The sequence below is a fragment of the Ambystoma mexicanum genome, chromosome 1p (genome assembly GCF_040938575.1).
Source record: "Ambystoma mexicanum isolate Mex_15411 chromosome 1p, UKY_AmexF1_1, whole genome shotgun sequence".
Taxonomy (NCBI): Eukaryota; Metazoa; Chordata; class Amphibia; order Caudata; family Ambystomatidae; genus Ambystoma; species Ambystoma mexicanum.
In genome coordinates, this window is record NC_090921.1 from 934,480,447 (window position 1) to 934,504,616 (window position 24,170).

Genomic DNA, 24,170 nt, shown 5'->3' on the forward strand with positions numbered 1-24,170 from the left:
CAGTTTCTCTTGCAAACCCCCCAGATACTCATCACACCTTGGTTTCCATACAACCTATTGTCAATAACTATCTATCCCGCTCAATCTCCTGCTGGATGCTAACAACTGCTGTACTCCAAAAACACCTTATTGAGCTATGGTTACAATTGAAGTTGAGGCCTAGCTGTCGCCTGCACTTCAAGTCCCCATTCAGGGCCCTCGAACCATCCAAATGCATTCAACAGCAACTCTCTAAGAGGTACTTCTTCCTTGCAGCAGAGCAAGACCACTTTCTACCCCTTACGGGAGACTTGGTGCCTGATACAACTCAGTTGCTTATGGAATCTGATCATGCCCCATTGGGTCAGTCCACGCCAATACCATGGCATCAACCTGACATAGCATGGTCGGATCTGTCCTTGATTTAAGTATCAACACTCCAAACATCCTATAATCTGCAGAAGGAATTAACTTGGAGCAATTTACTAGTGTTTTGAATAATTTTAAGGACAAGCCCCATATCACAGAGCAATCACAAATTGAAGCTAGTGTATGGGCTCTGAGTGCCCTTCCCCACCTTGTGGTCTGTAATGACCTATACCTTTGACCTTGCTACACTGTGCTAGGTCCCTTATCGTTAAAGCCCAGCCATCCCAAACCCAATAAAAGAGTACACTTGTTAAAGAAAGCCCTGTCCATCTGTCCATACCCTGTCCATCTGCAACCAAGCAAAGGGGCCCACAAACTCCCCCAGCAGACATGCACAAGACGCTGCCCACCTTGCCTTTGCAGCAGCCTCCTCATCCAAAAACCCATGTATTAATGTCACCTAAGCAGCTAAGTTATTGGCCATAGCACCAATGGCGGGCATCCGCAAACCTAGTCCACGGTCCCAGGCCAGTTTGTCCCTGGCACAATGTCTGCCCCCTGGAATCCCACGCTTCTCTTTTTGCATAACACATAAAATATTGCCATGGAATTTTGGAAGATTGACTAGTTGCCAACAGTAAGGCTAGACCAACCCTGCTACACAACCATTACTTTGTTCGATTTACAGAAGGATCTTTTGTCTGGGTTCTTAATACAGAGCTACTTTATAAGTATTACTAAGACAGAGATGATGGCTTGGAAAATCATTTTTTTCTCCTTTATTTCAAAACGTATTTCTTGGAGTACACATTGTTAATGATTTTAAAAGGAATGATCATCTTTACTAGGTCCACTGCACAACTAAACAACCTCTGTTTGAAATAAGGGCATTCCCTTTACACGAATGTTCAGTTTTAGCCATGTTTAGTCATGTTTAAGGCATGGTATTCTGAGCAACATTCCAAGCCATGAATGGTGTAATGTGAGTACATAGTTAGGTTTCTTAAATGCAAGCACTTTTTTCAAATGCATTTGATACATTCAGGCAAAATATTAGGATTCACAGTTAGATGCAGAACATAACATTGGTTTGCATGTTTGGGCTCCACGCCAGATAATGATCTTTGTTATGGTTCTTGCGGGTACATCACGTGTAGCAAGTCATTGACTGTATTCACAGCTGTTTTGGTAAGTTTTCCAAAGTGCCCTGGTAATAGTAAATACAACTGACATTGGAAAAACTACCGAACTTCCTGTGAAGTTTGAAGCTGCTGAGTGGCTTGTATAAGTGAGTGCAAGGTGCATCAGCTGCATTAGCTTTGCTCTCAACATAAAACAGATGCTTTACTTTGCTACTCAACCAGTGAGCTAAACAGCTTTTTGGGACTCAACTGCTTTTTGCTTCCGTTAGATACATATTCTAATAAGCAAAGTTGACATTTTAAGCTCAGATAGCATAAAAGGGGGGCTTCAGAAGGCAAGGCAGGATATATTGCTGTTGGCAGGCGCAGAGGAGGCAGACGGACGCTGGAGGGACCAGATGAGAAGGAGAAGCACTGCACTCATTAACCTCTATGCAGAAGGGCGGGTCTGAAATCCCTCCTTTTTTCGTAGCTGCTTTTTAAAGGGACTAAAATGTATTTTTGGCTGTTTTGAGGCATTTGAGTCCCCAAAGGACTCTGGGCCTCGTCATGAGTTGGGTGGAGAGGAAAAATGCAGCGGTAACGTTATTACTTCAGCATTTACCGCTCTGCCTAATCTCAAGTTGGACAGAAAGTGGGAGTTTTACCTCCAGCTTTTTGCTGGAGGTAAAAATCTCCCCCTTCCGCCCATTTTCACTGATTATTGCACTGGTGCTAATAGCACCAAGAAACTCCAATTGGGTCCAATGTACCCAATGGGAAAAGGGATTTACCTCCCCACAATAACTCGACTTCCACCACACAAATTGTGCTGGTCTGAGTAGCGGTACCGCTTATAGCGTTGGGAGGTATCCTGGTGCAATTAGCGCCGGGATACCACCCAAACTTTGATAGAGCCCTCGGTCAAATTGTTTTTTTAACTGAACTATTGATTTTGATTGAGCAGGATGAGGAAGACTTTTACATTTCCACCCAAGGCAACTCAGCTCACCACCTATGAACAGATTGTATTCTTAATGTGCTGAAGCTGACACCATGGCTACTCCCAATTGGCTTTAACTCTTTTGAAGCATTTTTTCTTATTTTTCTGCTTTTTTTGATAAAAAAAGATAATGGTGCTCTAATACATGGCTTTTGAGATTTATTTGGCATTTGTTCTTGGATTGTAGACCATCCTAGGCATCCAGTCTTCTACAGCCTTCTCATCTCCCTACATTCTACAGATATTGAGTATTAGATGGTTTTTACCCTTCATTGATATCACATTGAGAAAGGTTTTGAGGTATTTAAAAGGAAGTGAGGTTGAGTCCTTGTAGGTGCTTTTTTGAGGATTGCCTAGCAAGACACGGTGAAGCAGGTAATTGTTTTTTAAGGTGGCTGTAATGTATTAAAGAAGGTTGATTTGTCTGTGTCTTGAGTAGACATGGAGACAATGACAATGATTGCTGCTTATTCATTAAATACGTTTTGCACTTTGAGTGTGTTATGTGAAGTGACCATAATGGTAGTAATGTTTCTTTATTACTTATTGTTCATCATTAAAAGATGTACATTATACATGAGAGTGTAAGAAGAATTCATTAAGTGTTCATTATTGAGTGTTTTGTCAAGAATCATTTTAACATGAACGTTCAGTGGAGCATTTACTTACTGCTTATTTATTTATTTATTTATTTATTTATTTCATTTGTAGAGCACGCAAACAACCTGGAGGCATCGAGGCACCGTTACATGTGCATGTTATTTACAGTGGCTTTGTCATACAATACATTTGGGTAACAAGATCAGGACTTTGACATATAATACTATTGGCAAAATACGTGTAGTGAACGTGCACCACCCACTCTTGTTACATAATCCTTGTAGTTGATCAAAATTCAATGGAATTAAAGGAGGGGTGCAAACCCGCTGGAAAAGTGCCTCCGTGGAATGGCACACAATGAAAACAGGGGGTATGGACCAAGGCCGTTAAGCCACCGGTGCGGGATTGCACTCCCAAACACCACAGCGTGGTGTGTATATTCAATGTGATTCGGTCAAAAAAAGTAACAAACTTCCGTTTACTTGTTGTAAAGTGCGACTTTTTAATCTTAGTTTAATATTTAACAACTGTACATCCTAGTGAAAGCAAATGTGCAGGGTGAGCTCAAAAAATGGCCAATGCATTTCGGAACTAAATTCCTTCGTCAGGGCCAGCTCATTCTCAAATTAATTGGATCCGAATGTCAAAAAAATAAACAAACAAATCTTGCCGTGAATACAGCATAAGCTTGAATCTTGACAAACTCGTCAGGATAATGGTTCCTGAGAGGCGTTCCTAACCGCGTGCAGACTCTGTCTGACAATGGCAAGAAAGTGAATCAACTGAGGACGCTATTGGGTCACAATAGAGCAGGCACCAAAGGTGTTAAAGAATTAGGAGAACAGCTGTGTTTTCAGTGCTTTACGGAAAACCCAATATGTTTTTTTCTGCACTCAGTGAGGGGGGAGGGAGTTCCATTGTTTGGCTGCTAGGTATGGGAAACTGGAGGCGCCGTCTTTGGTTCTTTTTACTTTAGGTCATATTAGGTGGTCAGTGTAACATGTCCTAGTGAGTCTTGAAGAGTGAGGTTTGGCAACTCTTTGAGAGAGGTACAGGGGGCTGTGTTGGATATGCTCTTATGGGTGATGGACCAAGTTTTGAATGTGATACACTCTTAGATGGGCAGCCAATGAGCTTCTCTCCTCGCTTTTGAGATATGTTCTCTTTTATGGATATTAAGGGCTGCTCGGAGGGCGTTGTTTTGAATTACTCTGAGTCTATAGATGTTTCCAGAGAAGGTGCCTGAAAGAGGACATTGCAGTAATGAATCCTTGATCCAGTGATTGCGCAGGCAACAGCTAGGCAACTATTTTTGGAGAGGAAGGGTCTTGCAGCATTTAGGACCTTGATGGCGTAAGATGCTGATGAGGCAATGGCGCTCACTTGTCGGGACATGGTGAGGGAGGCATCAAGCTATAACCCTAGGGTTTTTACAGAAACTGAGACAGGGATTGAGAAGTTGGCGATCTGGAAGGGAGTATATTGTTTATTGAAATTTTGTAGAGCTCTTGTGGGCCAACAAGTAAGATTTCAGTTTTATCGCTGTTTAGACACAAGTGGTTTGCTTCCATCCAAGCCTGTATTTTGCAGTAGATGTTTCTGAGGGTGTTCAAGTTATCTGCATAATTTCTGGGTTCAGGATTTGGATGTCATCTGCATAGTTGGTGTAGGCTATGCTGAGTGAGTCCAAGATATTGAAGAAGGGCCTGGTGAAGATGTTTTATAGGGTCAGGGAAAAACATGATCCTTCCATTACCCCGCATGGGATGGGGGATGGTGAGGCATTGGCACCCTCAGAGAATACCCTCATAATATTCCTTCCAGGAAGGATGTGTTCCAGGCAAAGGTGGTGGCAAAGGAGTTGAAGGTCGACCAGATTAAATGCAGCAGACAGATCTAGGAGGAGGAGAAATGCTGACTTGCCTTCATCCCTAATCTCTTCTAGCTGACTGTTTAGGTCAAGGAGGGCTGACAAGGTGCCATGCCCAGGGCAGAAGACAGATTGCTGTATTTCTAGGACTTGGTTTGCCTCAAGGAACTGCTGGTGCCTAGAGAATTTGGGTCCTTATGGTATTTTGCTTGGTGATGATGAATTTTATTATAAGGTTGTCAATTTTATTTAGCATTGCCATTTGGTTGTTAGAGCAAGAGGTTTCATCTTTGGTGAGGGTAGACATAGGTGTGGCTGGAGATTCCAGTTCCCTAAAGATGGTAAAACATCTCTCTAGATTCTCATTTGTCATTGCAGATTCTGGCATTGAAGGAGTTGGATTTTGCAGTAATTATTGCAGATTTATAAAGTTTAGAGATTTTGGCAAAGTGGTCTTTCAGGGTGTTGGTGGCATTCTTTTGCCAGGTTAGTTCATTTCTTTTTGAGTAGTTCTAGAAGGTCGGGGGTGAACCATGAGTTGGAATGTCTGACGGCTTTGGCTTTGGCTTTGCGAGGAACTAGGGGTGCAATAGTGTTGATGCTTTTGATAGGATTCAGGTGTATATGTAAACTAGTGACTTGGGGTCGGTGGTGAATGGGGTTTTAAGACAGGGGTGCCCAGCCAGGGCATGATAATTTCTTTGGTGAGCTTCCGAGAACTGTGTCTGATTGCTGGGGGTAATGGAGTGGCCATGGGTTTAGGTTTTTTCAGCTATGGAATGGAAAAGCTTATAATGTCGTGCTCCACCAGGGGCGGGGGGTGTTGCCGCTAGTTGAGACCTCACAGTTGGGGTCAGCAATCCAGTCTAATGTGCATCCCTTCACGTGAGTAGTTTTGGTGATACATTGACTGAAGCCTAGGGTTTCAATGGTGTTGGCAAGCAAGGTGGCCTGAGGGTCAATGGGGTAATGAAGGATCAAATTAAGGTCTCCTAATAGGATAATTTTAGAGTAGGCTTTGATGTTATCCTGGAAGATGTGGAGGAGGTTTTCCTCAAAGTTTTGTGTGGGGCCGGGTGGGCTGTGGATGAGGTGGATTGTGATGGTACAAGTGGGTGAGAGTGAAAACTAGAGAGATAGCAGGACTGCATTATCATCATTGGAGGTGTTGATCTGTCTGATATTGATATGTTATATATAGTGCATGTCTTTAATACACACACAGAGGGTCACTGGAAGGTATGAGCAGTGGACTATCAATACAAAATCATTGACATTAGTATCTGTGCAGATGCATGAGTAGCAACCACCCAATGCAGGGGTTGATAGGCTGCTCTCTTTGGTGATGCACAGTGAAAGGTGTGTGCTCTTCCCTATCTTTGGGGTCGGGTCTCTGACACTTCCCTGGGGGTGGAGGGAGGGCTCTGAAGATAGGGGTGATAAGAATCACATCAGCCTATTAGAAATTGCAGGTTGTGACAGGGCCTGTTTTGAGGCCCTGTCAGAGGAGGGAGGACGCCTAACCGACTCCACCCGTTCACGGTGCCGGCATGAGGGCAGGCCCACTCCCAGCCCCTCCTTATCTCTGGTAATGCGGCACTACAAGAAAGTGTCATGGAGTGGAGGACACGGTGGAAAGCTGTGGAGAGGACAGTGGTCCCAATGCAACAGCGGAACCGCCAGCAAGATGCCTAGGAGAGGCATGTAGCTCTGGTGCAGAAGCGGGGTGTGGAGGAGCAGGGTCATGCAGAATGGCCTGGCATGTCAGGGGATACAGTGAGCAGTATACTACCGGTATCCAAGAAGAGGAGTGGAACCAGCATAGCAAGTGATGCAACAGGGAGCATCTGGACCCGGTGCGACATCCAAGGGAGGCGTGCTGCTCCAGCAGAGTACCTTTGCTGGATCCCCATCCAAAAAAAACACAAAACCATAATTAATCACTGTTTATAAAAGGAGGAATCCATGGGAGCTATATGAATATAAATGCCACTAAACCGCCAGGCATCATTTTAATGAATCAAGGACTCCAGACAGGCCCTAAAGACCCACTAAAACACCAGCGACTTGGTTTTAATACCAAATTGGACATCTATTGAAGTCCAAACATTTAGGGACATCGGTCCCTTAGAAATCAGTTTTGCTGCCATGCCAGAAATACAGCAAGAATACACGGAGAAGGGGTGTGGCTTTTCAGACCTTATTGAGCCTCCTTGAGCCCTTCTCTGTCACATCCCTTCAAGATGGTAAGGTTTTGGTCAGGGTAAGTGGGACAATCCGAGGAGGAAGTGAGCTATTTAAGGGTAAACCTGGAATATGTTTCGTGTGGGTTAGTTGGGTGAGGATAGGAGGTGGTTGAGTATGTCTGACACACCAGAGGAGGAGAATGCCAAAGGTTTGTGGAGTTTATTAGAGAGAAGGGTCTCTGGAGTGTTTGTGCGTGTGATTAAGGAGTGAGTGTAATATCGATAGAGTAGGAGTAGGAAGGAGGTAGTAGTAGTTTGGTATTTGAGATAGTGGTAGTGAGAGTAGTGGAGTAGTAGTGGGAATCAGAGATAGTTGTGGTAGTAAGTAGTAGAAGCAGTATCCGCCAAGAAGTGTGACTTTAGAGTGAGAAGAGCTAGTAATGGCAGTAAAGGAGACAGGTGTTAGTAGCAAAATTAATTTGTGGAATAAGCAGTGGTGGTAAGAACAGAGAGGGAGTAGTAGTTGTGGCAAAGTAGTACTGGTAAGAAGGTAGTGATGGAGGAAGGAGAAGACATCCACATAGAAAGTAGCAGAGTGGTAATTGGAGGTACTATTGCTAGTGAGTACAGAAGTAAGAAGAAATGTAAGATCAAAGGGTGGATGTAGGAAGGCAGAGTGTGAGATCTGTGGACTAGAAGAGTGGCACAGGAAAATACATTTGGGATCCAAAGTAATGTGGAGGGTCAGGTGAGACTGTGCGTGTGTTGCAGGTAGATAGTGATGAAGAAGGCACCATCCCCAATACATCCCGAGACTACTAAGCAGGGCTAGACTAGGGACATTTAGAAGACTCCTAGGGAGTTAGTTAGCCATGGACTTAGGTAAACCATGGGCAGCCCAAGAAAGAATCACACCCATTAATGGTCATCTGTCGATAATACTAACACTGCTATTATGGACACCTAGCCTAGGGAGAAGGATAAGGCCAGGCTCATAGAGTGAAAGAGGATTGGCCCTAGCGCCAACATTACAACAACCCGGTAGGCCCTAAAGACCCTTTTTAAGATCCTGCTGTCACTTTGTATGTTTGAACTCTACAATAAACATTGTTGGACTGACAGACTTTCTAGCACCTAATGCACCTAACGCACCGGAATTGACTTTCTAGCATAATGCTAAACCTGCAACACAGATGGAAACAAATCGATTTTGACTTTCTTGCGTTTTGCTAATCCTATAAGATGTGTGCAACACAGATGCAAAAATATCAATTTTGACTTTCTTGCTTTTTTATATTTCTGTAACATGCCTGAAACGTACATTACATGCCTCTCAGCGCTGCTCTCTATATTTGCTTACCTGAAGTAGCCCCACAACCATGATATGAGGCTTTTCCAGAATGCACACTAATTTTGTCATTAATCTTTGCTTACTTACCTGAAGTATCCCCTGCACCATGAGGCAGGGCTCCACCAGAATGTGCACTCATACTTATTTCATCGTTTATGTTTGCTTACATACCTGAAGTATCCCCCCGTTCCCTGAGGCGGGGCTTTGCCAGAATGTGCACTCATACTTTGTCATTTATGTTTGCTTACATACCTGAAGTAGCTCCCCTTACCATGAGCCGAGACATTGCCAGAATGTCCACTCATACCTATTTTGTCATTTATGCTTGCTTACTTTTCTGAAGTAGCCCCCGGTACCATGAGGCAGGGCTTTTCAGGAGTGTGTTTTCAAGATATTCCCTCATGGTTGTGATCCTTTGCTTGGTCTTGCATCTTGAACTATGCTACTGAACTTACTGTAACTAGCGACTAGATGCCCAAGGGCATTGTGCGCTGCTATTAATGTAAACATAAAAATAAATAAATAATAAAGTGTGTCAGAGTGGTTATTTGTGATGGACACGCAAACACAGGGTTACACTGAAACCACTAATAGATATTAATAAACAAAAACGGATACATACTATGTTACATGCGAAAGAGATAGGCCTCACATTTAAGACAACTACTGCATTAAGATAAAAAATGCTGACCAAATATTTACGTGTACAATTTGGACTGATCTCCATGGACTTTAATATAATCAAACAGGGTCTAAAATATTGCAACACATTAAATCTGTCTCTACCAAATCCTCTGATGCATAAAATAGTGATCACCTACATACATAGCATTATGAAGCATGGGAAGACTATCCTAGGCCAGCTAGAAAAGAATAATCATTATTCATCAAAATATCTCATGATGCCAGACACTGATAGCTCTGTAGCTGGATATATAGTCCTTGTAAAAAAAAAGAAATTTGTGGAGGTAGCAAATCAACAAAACATCATTGATTTGGCTATAAAGGCCCACTCCTGGGAATATTAAACCTGTGTTCCTTGCCCCTTTGAACTACCAACATATGTATTACAATTCCCCAACAATAAGATCAAACAAGACTATTTACATCTTAAATGAAACATGTTTCCAGTGATGGAGGTCATGGGCATATGGCACAATAGGTCTATTGGCAATAGAAGATGTCGATTATGTGATCTAGAAAGGGCGGGAACTGCTAAATATCTCTTACTTTATAGTAAGACTGCAGAGTAACATAGAATGAAATGTTGTAATCATTATCACACACCATACTTGGATGCCTATGATAAAGAAATTATTTGGGCTAGAGCCATGGAGGGAAATGAATGCTACTTAATCAACTGTGCCATTCGATTATGTTATGAGTTTGGTAACTTTTTGTGATTGTGATGAGTGAAGGTTATAGTCATTTATATGTCCATTTTATTATTGCATTGATTTACCCTATAATGCCGTAGAGTAACCCCTCAACGCTCAGACCAGAAAAAATACAACCCACTAGGGAAAAAGGCCCAACACGCCTCTTGCAAGGAGAACAAGGTTAATCTCACAAAAATACAAGTACGCCCCAGCCAATAACTCTGCTGCCCGGGAGCGCTCTGACCAAAACAGCATGAGCAATCGGTTTTAAAGATACACAGCATCATAAGTGATGTACATTACATAGGTTACAAATCCAGATCGCGGGTTTGTGCGACCCTGTACACATATAGGCCCTCATTACAACCCATGCGTTAAGGGGTTAACGGTGCCGTAAAAGGTGGCGGCGCCGTTAAACCCTTAACGCCTGATTACGAGGTCCCTTTGCGGGTGGCACTTTAACGCCTGCTTTTAGCAGGCGTTAAAAAACCAACCCGCAAAGGGACCTAGGAGCTAATTACGACACCGTAATTTACGGTGCCGTAATTAGCGCCTTCCCCAGTCCCATTGAGCCCTATGGGGCAAAAATGGGAATGGGGAAGGGCCATGGCGGCATGGGGAATTACTGCCCGCCATCCTCGGAATTTGGTATTTGAGATAGTGGTAGTGAGAGTAGTGGAGTAGTAGTGGGAATCAGAGATAGTTGTGGTAGTAAGTAGTAGAAGCAGTATCCGCCAAGAAGTGTGACATTAGAGTGAGAAGAGCTAGTAGTGGCAGTAAAGGAGACAGGTGTTAGTAGCAAAATTAATTTGTGGAATAAGCAGTGGTGGTAAGAACAGAGAGGGAGTAGTAGTTGTGGCAAAGTAGTACTGGTAAGAAGGTAGTGATGGAGGAAGGAGAAGACATCAACATAGAAAGTAGCAGAGTGGTAATTGGAGGTACTATTGCTAGTGAGTACAGAAGTAAGAAGAAAAGTAAGATCAAAGGGTGGATGTAGGAAGGCAGAGTGTGAGATCTGTGGACTAGAAGAGTGGCACAGGAAAATACATTTGGGATCCAAAGTAATGTGGAGGGTCAGGTGAGACTGTGCGTGTGTTGCAGGTAGATAGTGATGAAGAAGGCACCATCCCCAATACATCCCGAGACTACTAAGCAGGGCTAGACTAGGGACATTTAGAAGACTCCTAGGGAGTTAGTTAGCCATGGACTTAGGTAAACCATGGGCAGCCCAAGAAAGAATCACACCCATTAATGGTCATCTGTCGATAATACTAACACTGCTATTATGGACACCTAGCCTAGGGAGAAGGATAAGGCCAGGCTCATAGAGTGAAAGAGGATTGGCCCTGGCGCCAACATTACAACAACCCGGTAGGCCCTAAAGACCCTTTTTAAGATCCTGCTGTCACTTTGTATGTTTGAACTCTACAATAAACATTGTTGGACTGACAGACTTTCTAGCACCTAATGCACCTAACGCACCGGAATTGACTTTCTAGCATAATGCTAAACCTGCAACACAGATGGAAACAAATCGATTTTGACTTTCTTGCGTTTTGCTAATCCTATAAGATGTGTGCAACACAGATGCAAACATATCACTTTTGACTTTCTTGCTTTTTTATATTTCTGTAACATGCCTGAAACGTACATTACATGCCTCTCAGCGCTGCTCTCTATATTTGCTTACCTGAAGTAGCCCCACGACCATGATATGAGGCTTTTCCAGAATGCACACTCATTTTGTCATTAATCTTTGCTTACTTACCTGAAGTATCCCCTGCACCATGAGGCAGGGCTCCACCAGAATGTGCACTCATACTTATTTCATCGTTTATGTTTGCTTACATACCTGAAGTATCCCCCCGTTCCCTGAGGTGGGGCTTTGCCAGAATGTGCACTCATACTTTGTCATTTATGTTTGCTTACATACCTGAAGTAGCTCCCCTTACCATGAGCCGAGACATTGCCAGAATGTCCACTCATACCTATTTTGTCATTTATGCTTGCTTACTTTTCTGAAGTAGCCCCCGGTACCATGAGGCAGGGCTTTTCAGGAGTGTGTTTTCAAGATATTCCCTCATGGTTGTGATCCTTTGCTTGGTCTTGCATCTTGAACTATGCTACTGAACTTACTGTAACTAGCGACTAGATGCCCAAGGGCATTGTGCGCTGCTATTAATGTAAACATAAAAATAAATAAATAATAAAGTGTGTCAGAGTGGTTATTTGTGATGGACACGCAAACACAGGGTTACACTGAAACCACTAATAGATATTAATAAACAAAAACGGATACATACTATGTTACATGCGAAAGAGATAGGCCTCACATTTAAGACAACTACTGCATTAAGATAAAAAATGCTGACCAAATATTTACGTGTACAATTTGGACTGATCTCCATGGACTTTAATATAATCAAACAGGGTCTAAAATATTGCAACACATTAAATCTGTCTCTACCAAATCCTCTGATGCATAAAATAGTGATCACCTACATACATAGCATCATGAAGCATGGGAAGACTATCCTAGGCCAGCTAGAAAAGAATAATCATTATTCATCAAAATATCTCATGATGCCAGACACTGATAGCTCTGTAGCTGGATATATAGTCCTTGTAAAAAAAAAGAAATTTGTGGAGGTAGCAAATCAACAAAACATCATTGATTTGGCTATAAAGGCCCACTCCTGGGAATATTAAACCTGTGTTCCTTGCCCCTTTGAACTACCAACATATGTATTACAATTCCCCAACAATAAGATCAAACAAGACTATTTACATCTTAAATGAAACATGTTTGCAGTGATGGAGGTCATGGGCATATGGCACAATAGGTCTATTGGCAATAGAAGATGTCGATTATGTGATCTAGAAAGGGTGGGAACTGCTAAATATCTCTTACTTTATAGTAAGACTGCAGAGTAACATAGAATGAAATGTTGTAATCATTATCACACACCATACTTGGATGCCTATGATAAAGAAATTATTTGGGCTAGAGCCATGGAGGGAAATGAATGCTACTTAATCAACTGTGCCATTCGATTATGTTATGAGTTTGGTAACTTTTTGTGATTGTGATGAGTGAAGGTTATAGTCATTTATATGTCCATTTTATTATTGCATTGATTTACCCTATAATGCCGTAGAGTAACCCCTCAACGCTCAGACCAGAAAAAATACAACCCACTAGGGAAAAAGGCCCAACACGCCTCTTGCAAGGAGAACAAGGTTAATCTCACAAAAATACAAGTACGCCCCAGCAAATAACTCTGCTGCCCGGGAGCGCTCTGACCAAAACAGCATGAGCAATCGGTTTTAAAGATACACAGCATCATAAGTGATGTACATTACATAGGTTACAAATCCAGATCGCGGGTTTGTGCGACCCTGTAAACATATAGGCCCTCATTACAACCCATGCGTTAAGGGGTTAACGGTGCCGTAAAAGGTGGCGGCGCCGTTAAACCCTTAACGCCTGATTACGAGGTCCCTTTGCGGGTGGCACTTTAACGCCTGCTTTTAGCAGGCGTTAAAAAACCAACCCGCAAAGGGACCTAGGAGCTAATTACGGCACCGTAATTTACGGTGCCGTAATTAGCGCCTTCCCCAGTCCCATTGAGCCCTATGGGGCAAAAATGGGAATGGGGAAGGGCCATGGCGGCATGGGGAATCACCGCCCGCCATCCTCGGAATGGGGCGGTAATTCCCCATTCCGCCATGGCAGAGTCGGTAAGTTACCGACATGGACCATGGTGCTATTAGCACCATGGTCCAACGCATAGGTCGTAATGAGGGCCATAGTCTGCTCCATACAGGATGGCAGGCGATTGGACCAAGCATCTTCATCTACTTGGGGATCTTCTTCTTTCGCCATCCAGTACAAAGATGGTAATTGGCAATTTGGTTACACAATTCATTATTTAATAGCACTGCTGTGAACCTGGTACCAAGGACATGGGTGAGGTGGCTACTTCCAAGGTTGTGATAACATCTCAGAACTACGTGAACCCCTGCTTCGTTCCCAGACATGTCGGCACCTCCATAACTTTCCCACCCGTGGCATAAACTTGTTACCGTCTCCTCTGGCACCTTGCAGTATAAATCACATGAACTGATGGCGGGGGCAGTCTGCCCCTGCTCTCCGATCTTCCTGATTGATGGGTCACTTTACAGTTCAATGGCCAGGGGTCTCGGACAGTTCAGTGTACTTGAATGTGTATGTGTTGGGCTTGGGGGTCTCGGGAAGCTATAACTTAGAGAGCTGGGCTGCTGAAGGTCTAAAGCCCTTCCCCCCTTCTCGTGGGATAGCTTCTTCAAAGATCCGTTCCAGCCCTCTTTTGGCCTTGCATGGCACATTCCTTCTGGGTTGCATGCACTACTGATAAGACACAATAAAGTACTGTGTGTGTGTGTGTGTTCAAGAAATTAACCATCTGCGAGGCTGCCGCAGCTGCCAGGGCTGCAAGTAAAGAATGCACGTAAACCCCTCTAACCCTTGGGATGGAATGGAAGCGTACTTGGCGTAGCTGTGGCCCTAGGCCTCAATTTGAAGATGTTGTCTAACTTCTAAAACGGAGTTTCACTACACACATGATACTAATGCTAGAATTCATTGTTTCCCTTCAATCCAGCTTCTATGAGTGTGCCCCCTCTCCCTTCCATTCTCCTAGCACCCCTCCACTATCTCCTTGTACAATCATCACATCCTAATTCGCTGGGGGCCTGGGACTTGGTCCCTGCTTCCTAACATGCCTCTATTTTTTATTTTAATAAGCTCTCTTGCAATTCTCCCAGCCTCCTCATGCCTCCAAGTTCCTTTCTTGGGCCCCCACACTCGAAATACTGAACGCAAATGTTCTCCCAAGTGGGCGCACTGCTCTGGGGTGCAAGTAAGATATATGCAGTCCCCATTACATTCTAAGTCAACCCAGTGCTCCACATAGGTTTCAGGACTGGGTGTGGCTGCAGAAATGGTTCCAGGGGGATCAATACTTTGCTCTATTCTCACAATGCAAGGCCTTTTTGGATTATCTGTTTGTACCTGCCGTCTTTTGTACCACAAGGTGCACTGCTTACCTCAATTGAAACTATCATCATTGCATTATTACGGATCATTTTAGCACAGCAGCAAAGTCCCAACTGGCACGTGCAGAAGATCAGCAGCACGAACACCACCATTGGCACTAGTATCTTCACAAATGCTCCCATCCACGATGGTGCCCACAAGAAGAGATCATCGAACCAGTCACTCTTATGAATCTGAGCTTTCTTCTGCATATGTTCTCCAAAGGTGAGTATGGCCTCTATTATTTGTTTGAGAGAGTCATTTGCAGCATTGTTTGGGGGCATGTAAGTACATCAGAATTCTCCTATTTATTTTTACAAACGCCCACTTCCATCTCTGTGAGCAGATCAAGCACATACCAATTATGAAATGCCATTAACCGGATGGCTCTCAGTTCAACCTTGATCGCGTTGAAGCCTTGTTCAGTGTCATTTGCCAGCAGTATCAGTTCCCACCTAACTATCTACACCCATTTGGTATTGGACACTGCTTATATCCCTGGTACAAGCAGAGAAATGATAAATGTCTCTTCTTTATTGTACCGTCTGCGCGTAGATCAGGTATTTCGTGAAGCAATTGAGCCACATATTTTGATAGATAGTTAAACCTCTTTTTTCTTTTTAACAGTATGTGTTCCTTCTTGTCTGGCAAGATTCAAAAGACAGGGGGCTATAATAGAGATGTAGAGGTGGTGGGCTCCAGTGGTATTGTCGGGGTAACCAAACTCCCTGGTCTCATAATGAACTGCGCTTCAGTGACCACAAGGAGAGAGTACAGCCTGGTCAGCGAGCATATGCCCCTCCATGATGGTGGGAGGTGCAGGAATGCCTGCTGGTCATAGACCAAATAGGTATCCATCACTGCTGTTGTTCCTTCCTCGAGGTCTGAAATGTTTGTCACATTGCACTTGTCATTGGTACCCACAGAGGCATTTCCTGCATTATAGAAGCACAGTTGATATTCTTGATTCTGCACCTTCACTGGCTTCTCTTTTGCTGTGATCCATGTTAACATTGCCACATGCTTCCCGAGTATTCTTGACGTGCTTTGTTCACCCTCTGGATCACTTCTTTTTTTTATTTCCTATAAGTCCTCCTGCCAAACAGCTTATCACAGTGTCCTCCTACAGACCGGCCACAAACTTCACTCCTTCTAGCTGCATGTATGGGCTTTGCAAGCACTGTGTGCTTCTGGCCTTAAAGGAACACTGTTGTTCATCTGGATCCATCCTCAGAAGGTGTATGCTGTGCATCTGGAAGGTGATTCACAATCTATATAATGCTAGATGGACAAGACATTGAGCATCCTAAAGCAGAACCTCTTGCAGTATTAGTAGCGTGGGTGCCCCCGACGCATGTGATATTAACAAGCAAATATAACAACACCCATTTACCCTCTGTTTGCCCACCGAGCTGAAGTCTGCGTACCAACTGTTACTCATCTTTGGATGGTGCATATCCTCTATCATGTCAAAACCTAAACCTTTATACTCATTGCACTTTTTCTTAGACTGTCTTTTAAAATTCATTAATATGTTTGCATATGTCACATATGACTTTGCATCTGGTAATACATGTATATTCATTTTCCATGTCATCACATTCCCATTTATTGGTGTATTAGTGTGAATTCCCAGTGTTGTGTTATTGTCCCCATTCTGATATGTATTGAAGTAGATGCAGCGCTGGTTGTTTCTTCAGACCACTGTGGTGCTATTTGTTGAGAGATAAATGTAATCGATCTAGTCAAAACAGTAAGGTAGTCCTTAAATTCCTCACCCAAAACGGATGCTGCCCTGTGAGCATGAGATGCCTTCCTTGTAGAAGATAGAGGTGTAGGCATTCGCCGACCTGTTACCACCTCATGGGCTGATAAATGATTATCCTTACAGGGCTGTGTGTGAAAACTGAATAAAGCAAGAGGGTGACAGTTCACCTGGTTTATCTGTAGGGTGACACATAACATTGAGCTTTAGTAATCCATTGATCCTCTTCACAATCCTGCTGGCCTGTGGATGGTAAATTGTGCACATCTGATGCTTGATGTCAAGCAATGCAGTCACCTCTTTAAAAGGTTTGTTAAAGAAATAGCTGCCATTGTCTGACCACAGCACATTGCAAACACCCCAATGAGGAAACACCTCTATCCCTAAACACTTGGCTGCATATTAAGCGTCTGGATGTGCATAAGGACCTGCCTCAACCCACCAGAAAAGGGGACATACCACAACAATCAAATAACTAAACCCATTGAACCGGTCTACTGATCAGTGTAGTCAATACAGAGCTCCCGAAATGGCCCAGTAGGGCGAGGTAATGCACCTCGTATTGTTCTTTGGATGTGATGGGGAGGGGGAGAATTCGCCCATCCCTCTTCAATATGTATGTTACATATTGCTCAAAATTAATTTATGATTTGTAAGGAAAAGTATGCCTATTTCCTTTGATCATTTGTAGAGTGTGCCTGATTGTGAAATAAATTCCCATATGCCAGCAACTGTATCCACCAAACCTCATTTCAACTACTGGTTTATACTGGATTTAGATGCTGACATATGGCTTTTATAAATCTCCTAAATTGTCCTGAAGGATGGTTAAGTGCTGGTTTTACTGCATCAATTGAATGTTCTTTATTTTTTATCTGGATATAAGAACAGTCTGACGTCTTAACTTTGAAATGGTACAACAAGGCTGAATATGGTGACATGCCAGGCATTTGATGTCCATAATGAGGCCAATGGGTGTACATTTAGCATATTGTTAGACCCTGCAGGCCTAGGTCTTACATATGCTGACTATGCCTGGCATATGATAACATTATTGGGGACATTGACGATAACACCAATGTGAATGCCAAAGCATTTGTGTCTGCCAAAGCTTTTTTTAAACATTCCTTGCAAGATTTTTTCTCACTTTGGCTGTCTACATTTTCGGATAGGCCTTTAATCTATGAAACAGGAAGTGTCTCAGATGAGTCATTATGAAAGTTTGAGTGGTATACCAGTGCTACCACCTACACTTTAGAATGAGGAAACAAATCAGTTCAACCCAAAATAGCAGTGTGGTCCATTGTGACAGTTATATTTAGTGTGGGAATGTACAGGTGGGTTTAATTGCTGTGAAGCAGAACAACCTTACATAGATAAGTGTTTAAAATTCAAAATAGTGTTTGTGAGTAAAATTCTTTTGGGCCAGGTTCTAAACATAACTTAAAAGCAAGACAAGTGGGACCAAACGAAATATTTAAAAAAAAATGTCTTGCTGCTCGGAGGAGCTCAATTTGTCACAGAATATGTGAATATGTTGAAATGATGTTGTAAGTTGCATTTGCTGTTGGTTTCGGCGAATGAGGACAGTGTTGAGAGCTTCTTCTACATTCAAAAGATGAACTAAGATAGGGGAAAAAGGGCGGGAAACATTCACACCCATCTCTTGCCTAAGGTCCATTGGCTCCTGCCCCAACTTCAATGGAATAGGACTCTAGTTAGTAGGAATATAGCAGACATTGGTGGACAACTTTGAATTAATTACACAGAAAGACATTTTTGGTAGTGGGTTCCCACTATAATGGAGGGTGCTGATGTATTTGTTTCCAGCAACTCCTCCATCTAGAGGACATCTATGAGAGGGTCTGGTAATGTGGGTCTCCATCAAGGTGGCAGCAGTAGTGCACCAACTGCACTTTGGTTCCTCAATGTCTAACTGCTATCAAGGACCCAGTAATTTGACACCCCAAAAAGATGCCCCTTGTAATCATGGAAACTTTAACAGGAAGGTGAGTGGGGAGACCGTTGATGAGACCATGCTGGCAAACCATCGGAAAGACTGGCACCAGCAATGGCCTGGCCTGAAGGAGAGTTCCAACAGGGAATCACAAAATGAGAAAAGGGTGACTTGGTGCAGATGTAAGAGTCGTTATCCACATAACAGGCAGCAGTTTGGACCTCCCGCCTGCGTGCTACTTTAGTGTACACCAGGGGTGATTCTGGATCCAATATTGTCTCCCGGAAGTCAAGCAATGTGCAGCTTTGTGGACATTTGGGTAGACCACAGACTAAACCATGACTCTCTCCTTACAGTTTTCTGAAAGAGTGTCCTGCAGTTCCAAGTTGGGTATTTTGACTTGCTGGCTTGTCACAGTATCATATATTAAAAGATTGATCTGGATAATTTTTTTCCAGCCATGATTTCAGCTGCCCCGGTAGACCTCAGGACTGTTTTGGACAATGGAGAGGATCTGGAACTGATGGCTGTCATTAATGCTGGACAACTCTCTAAACACAGCCACGAATGTGGTGGCCAAAGAGGCCGCTTATCTTCCAGTACCTTCCATCTCTGATTATCCATTAACAGCACAGGGACAAGAGCAGTTGCCAGCACCATACACTTCACTTCCAATAGCACAAATGATTGAATTACAAGGTCGAGCACCACCGAAGGAGAAGAAGTTATGGCAGAAATTAGGGTGTACACAATCCCCGAATTATTTATTATGGCAGCAAGTTAGTATGGATAAAGTTGTTATGCCACACAAAATGTTGCTGGTTGCCTTCTTCTGGCTGCACCATTCATCTCATTTGTCAAAGCAGCATATTACTGCAGATATACAGGGAGACTGGTGTGATGCTGGAAATGCCTTATGGGGGGGAAAGGACCTTCTAGTCCTTGTCCTACCACTTCTCCGTGTGTGTTTTCTCTGTATTTTCTGCAACTGATGTCCAGCCTGGACCTCTGGCATTGCAGCTCTTCCTTTTATCTTTTGGTTTGGTGAACCACACCCACGGGATCCCCTTAGGGCATCCATGGGTGGGGGGACACCCTTGTACCCCTTATGTGTGTTTGTGGGCACCTGTGTGTTGCCCAGAGAGCAGGGTATGGGCTGGTGGCAGCTGCATGCTAACTTTGCAGTGGCTCTTAGTGTCCTCAATTTTTGGGATACTCAGGCCCTGCCACAGGAATCAATGATTCCTACACAAAGGCAAGATGCCCACTTTGCCCTTGTGATTTCTATTGCCTTTTACCTTGTTTCCCAAAGTCATGGGAAGCCCTGACTCTGTCCCTTCTTCCTGAAAGACTGTTGAGTAGAAACACCATAAAAGTCTCTGTTCCCTTTTCCCCTGATTGGCTGTTGGTTGAAAATACCATATATGGCTCTGTCTCCTGTCAGACTGACTGGAGCCTTCCCAGGTGATGTGTGTTGTGGGTTCACCCTAGGAGTTGGGAGTCAACTTACATTCTCTGTTGTGGGTTTCTGGTTTCTGTGTGTGACACAATGAATGAGACAGCCCTGACTGAAACTGAAATGAATGCAGTCTAGGGTGCGGAAAGGCTGGTTACTTGCCTTAATCCACATTCTTTGTTATGGGTGCCTGGGTGGAGTGAATGGCCTGAATGGCTTTGAGCCTGATTGGCTGCCTGCCTGCATGAATGCACGTCTGTTTGATTGGCTAACTGAGCCTGGTTCAGCCTGATTAAATGGGGAACAGATGTGCATATCTGGAGACCTCACACTTTAATTTGTTCATAAGCTGAAGTCGAAGCTGAAGCAAGAAGAAGCTGATCCTTAAATCCCAGCTGGAGGAGAAGTCTGCTTCTTCAATTTCTTCAAGTAAACCGAAGGATGTCCAGTCTCCCAAAGACTGATCCAGAGAGGACTTGTGAAGGAGGCCTCTCCCCGATCTATGAGGGACCATTGTACAAAGATGCCGCTCCTCATAGAAGCATCCTGAATGCCAGTCCTGTGTGTCTACCATCCAGAGAAAGGGTCTTTTGAAGTTCCGAAAAAGGAGTGCCAGACATCTCGAGTCAGAGAAGTCCATTGGTGTTACCCAGGGTCCGGAGGTGTGTTTCATGACTGGTGGAAGTGTTTGCTGTCTACCGCCCAGAAGAGGGGGTACCCTGGCATGGTGCTTATGGATACCCGGAGCTGTAAAAGTTCCAAACTGCCTAAGAACATTTGCAAGAACATCCTTGCTATCATTACTGACCACTTTTTCCTGCTGAAGTGAGTCCGGAGTCGCTGGATGCAGTGGAAGGTCAGCTGATCGGTTTCCCACCACCATGAGCTAATGAAGACATCACAACTTGGGTGAGGGTCAGAGGTCCACTTCAGGGGTCGAGTCCTGGTTGCTAGAAGACGTCCAGAGGTCCGTGCTGCACCTGAGAACCGAAAGACAGATAACCGTGCAAATTTGAAACCCGACACCAAAAGTGACCTATGCACCTGTCGCCGCCCAAAGTCATTGAAGAGTCCCATGGGTATTACTTTCATCCACCAAGCCTTTAAGGAGCCCACGGCAAGTTTCACTTTCACAGGACTTCTGCAGTCAAAGAAATTGTTGACCGACAGAGAGCAACGCAAAAGTGTAAAACTGCTGCACTTAGAAAGACTTTGGTTCCTTTTTATTCTTGCACTCAGATTCCCATGGCGCCTTCTTCCAGAAGGCTTACATACTCAAAGGGAATCATCGAATAAAGCCTAGAAACTATGTCACTTCGCCTGCCAAGGTACCAAAGTACTGTGACGAGGAAAAGCATCTTCTAGCCTCAGGTACTTTGTGCTAGTTGAACCTTTTAAAAGAAAGCACACCGTTATTGAACATTATTGGACTGGGCTGAAAAAGACAACAGAAGTTACTTCCTAACTATTCCCTTACAGGTTTCTCAGGTGGGGGGATCCTAACTCAGAATTGCTTGTCTAGTCTAAAGAAAGGATTCTGCCACTGTTCATACCTAACCTACCTTTGTTTCCTATTCTATGCTGATACACCTCACTTAAGAATGCACCTGCCATTTAAAACTGTCTGCAGTTAGTACAGCTATTACGGAATGTAAGTATTGTGTGGTACCACATAGAGTGTATATATTTGCCATTCTTTGGATATGTATTTCAAGTACAAAGTGTATTATGTATATGTATATATATATATATGATAGATGCAGTAACCTTGTTTTATATAAAGAAGCTGTGTTATCTTTACTTTTACGGATGTATAATGTGCCTAAACCCATAGGCATCAAAGTGCAAACAGAAATACACAGAAGTCAAACAGAAAAACAACAGGACAGAACCAGAGCACCAGAGCAGAGGCAATCATCATCGGGAGGAGGGCAGTAAAGCAGTTCAAGCAAAGGGCAGAGTCTTCAATCTTTTTCAGAACACAAGGGGATTCTGTTCCGTACAAAGGTTAACTGGGAGCAAGTCCCATGCTCTAGCAGCATGCATGGGGAATGAGCGACCTCTGGTTTGTTTAACTCAGTGACAGATCACTTTAAAAGTTCTGGCCGACCTGGTCGGGCGGGAAGCTTGTTGATTTAAACGCTCTTTCAAATAGAGAGGAGCTAGACCAAAGACGCATTTGTGTACCAACATGTTCAACTTGAAAGTAATTCTCACAGAAATTTGAGGACAATGGAGCTTTCTCCTATAGATCGAGATATGTTATCTTTTTGGAACATTCCATAGAATGCAAACTCCATCATTCTGTAAAAACTGTAACCTGTGAAAATTGGTTTTATTGGCACCACAAAACAGGTCATTACAGTTGTCCAACCTGTGCATGATTACTGCTCTCACAAGGGTTTCACAGTTCTTCTGTGACATATAAGGCCTCACAAGCCTCAATAACCGCAAGTGATATTGCGATTTCTTAATGACACTATCCACCTGAGTATCGGCCCCGAAGGATGCATCGAAGAAAACACCAAGTGTTTTCACTTTTTCTTGCACTATGATATCATGTCTCTCGATGCTGAAATTCGGGAAACCGGGGTCTAACTTTGCTCGAGCTTGGGGAATCCAAAGGTCAATAGCTCTGTCTTTGAGCTATTTAAGCATAGCCTATTAGCGGTCATACAATTCTTTACCACATTATATACCCTGTGAACCTTGTCTGAGTCTATGGAATAGTCACCTGTCAATTCTATAAGAAGCTGAGTATCGTCCGCATAATTCGCAATTGCAATCCCTGAGTCTTCCAATAATTCACATAGAGAAGGATGTAGACGTTGAAAAGAGCAGCCGACTAACAGATGCCCTGCAGTACGCCACACATGATTCTGGACTGAGGGGGTGATGCTTGGTCCAGGACCACATGGGGCATGTGGTTACCAAGAAAGGATCTAAACCATGTGATAGTATTACCAGAGCATGCACAGACAGTATGCAGGGCTGATAGAAGCCTGTAATGTTCCACCAAATCAAATGATGAGGATAAGTCTAATAGTATCAAAAGACCTGATTTGCCTCTATATACCATATCCAGCATTTGTGTCTGGAGATCAACCAGGGCGATCTCCGTGCCAATGATTGGCACGAAATACAGATTGTCTGAGATGTAAGATTTTGAGCAATTATAGATGGTTTTGGAATTGACCGGTAGCCACTTTGTCTTCAATTTTCAAAAGGAAAAGGACATAGTGATGGGTTTAAGGTTCCCAATGTTAGCGGGGTCTGCCCCTATCTTCTTTACCAGTGGTGTGACTACCACCTGTTTCACTGAATCTGGTATTAAGCTGTGAAGGAAAGAGGCATTCATGAAATGGGTGCAGAAATACTGGAGATTTCCAGCACAAACGTTTGGTTTTTAAGATAACATATTTGGTCTGTGGTCGCTTTCTAGGAGTTCGAGGACCTCAAAGCCTACGACCCTGTGCAATCCTTACCCGAAATCAGGGCATAGTCAATTCAAGATGAGCCCTTCGGAGCATAATGGATGAGCTTTGCTGGTTGGTCAGCTGGGAACCATCCATTACAACATGTTAGACCTACGTTATGAAGGTTTCTAACCACTTCCAAGGTTTCTGGGTGCTGTCTACCAGATGGAACTGCTCTTACATCAGGAATAGCCCAAGCCTCGTCCTCATCATCCCAAAGGCCTTCCAAAGTCTTGGGAAGTTCAAGTGATGTGTTAAAACCTCCAAGGACTATTGTAAAGGTTGTCCCCTTGTTTGAAGTTCCCAGGCAATCTAATGTATCATGAAGAGCCCATAATGCATTTTTGGGTGTACTTAACTACAGCCTGTAAACATTAAAGAGGAAAGCTATTTCCTGATTGGGTAGGAACAGTTCGACCAGTAATAGGTCCTTCTAACCTGTGGGTATCTGCCTGGCTACACAAATAAGGGCAACCATAAAACCAAGTACCAGCCCCCCGAAAGGTCTCCCTCTTAGACCTTGGGTGGGTTTCACCTCAAACATCTAATATCCCTGCATAGAAACAACCCATGTGGCCCAG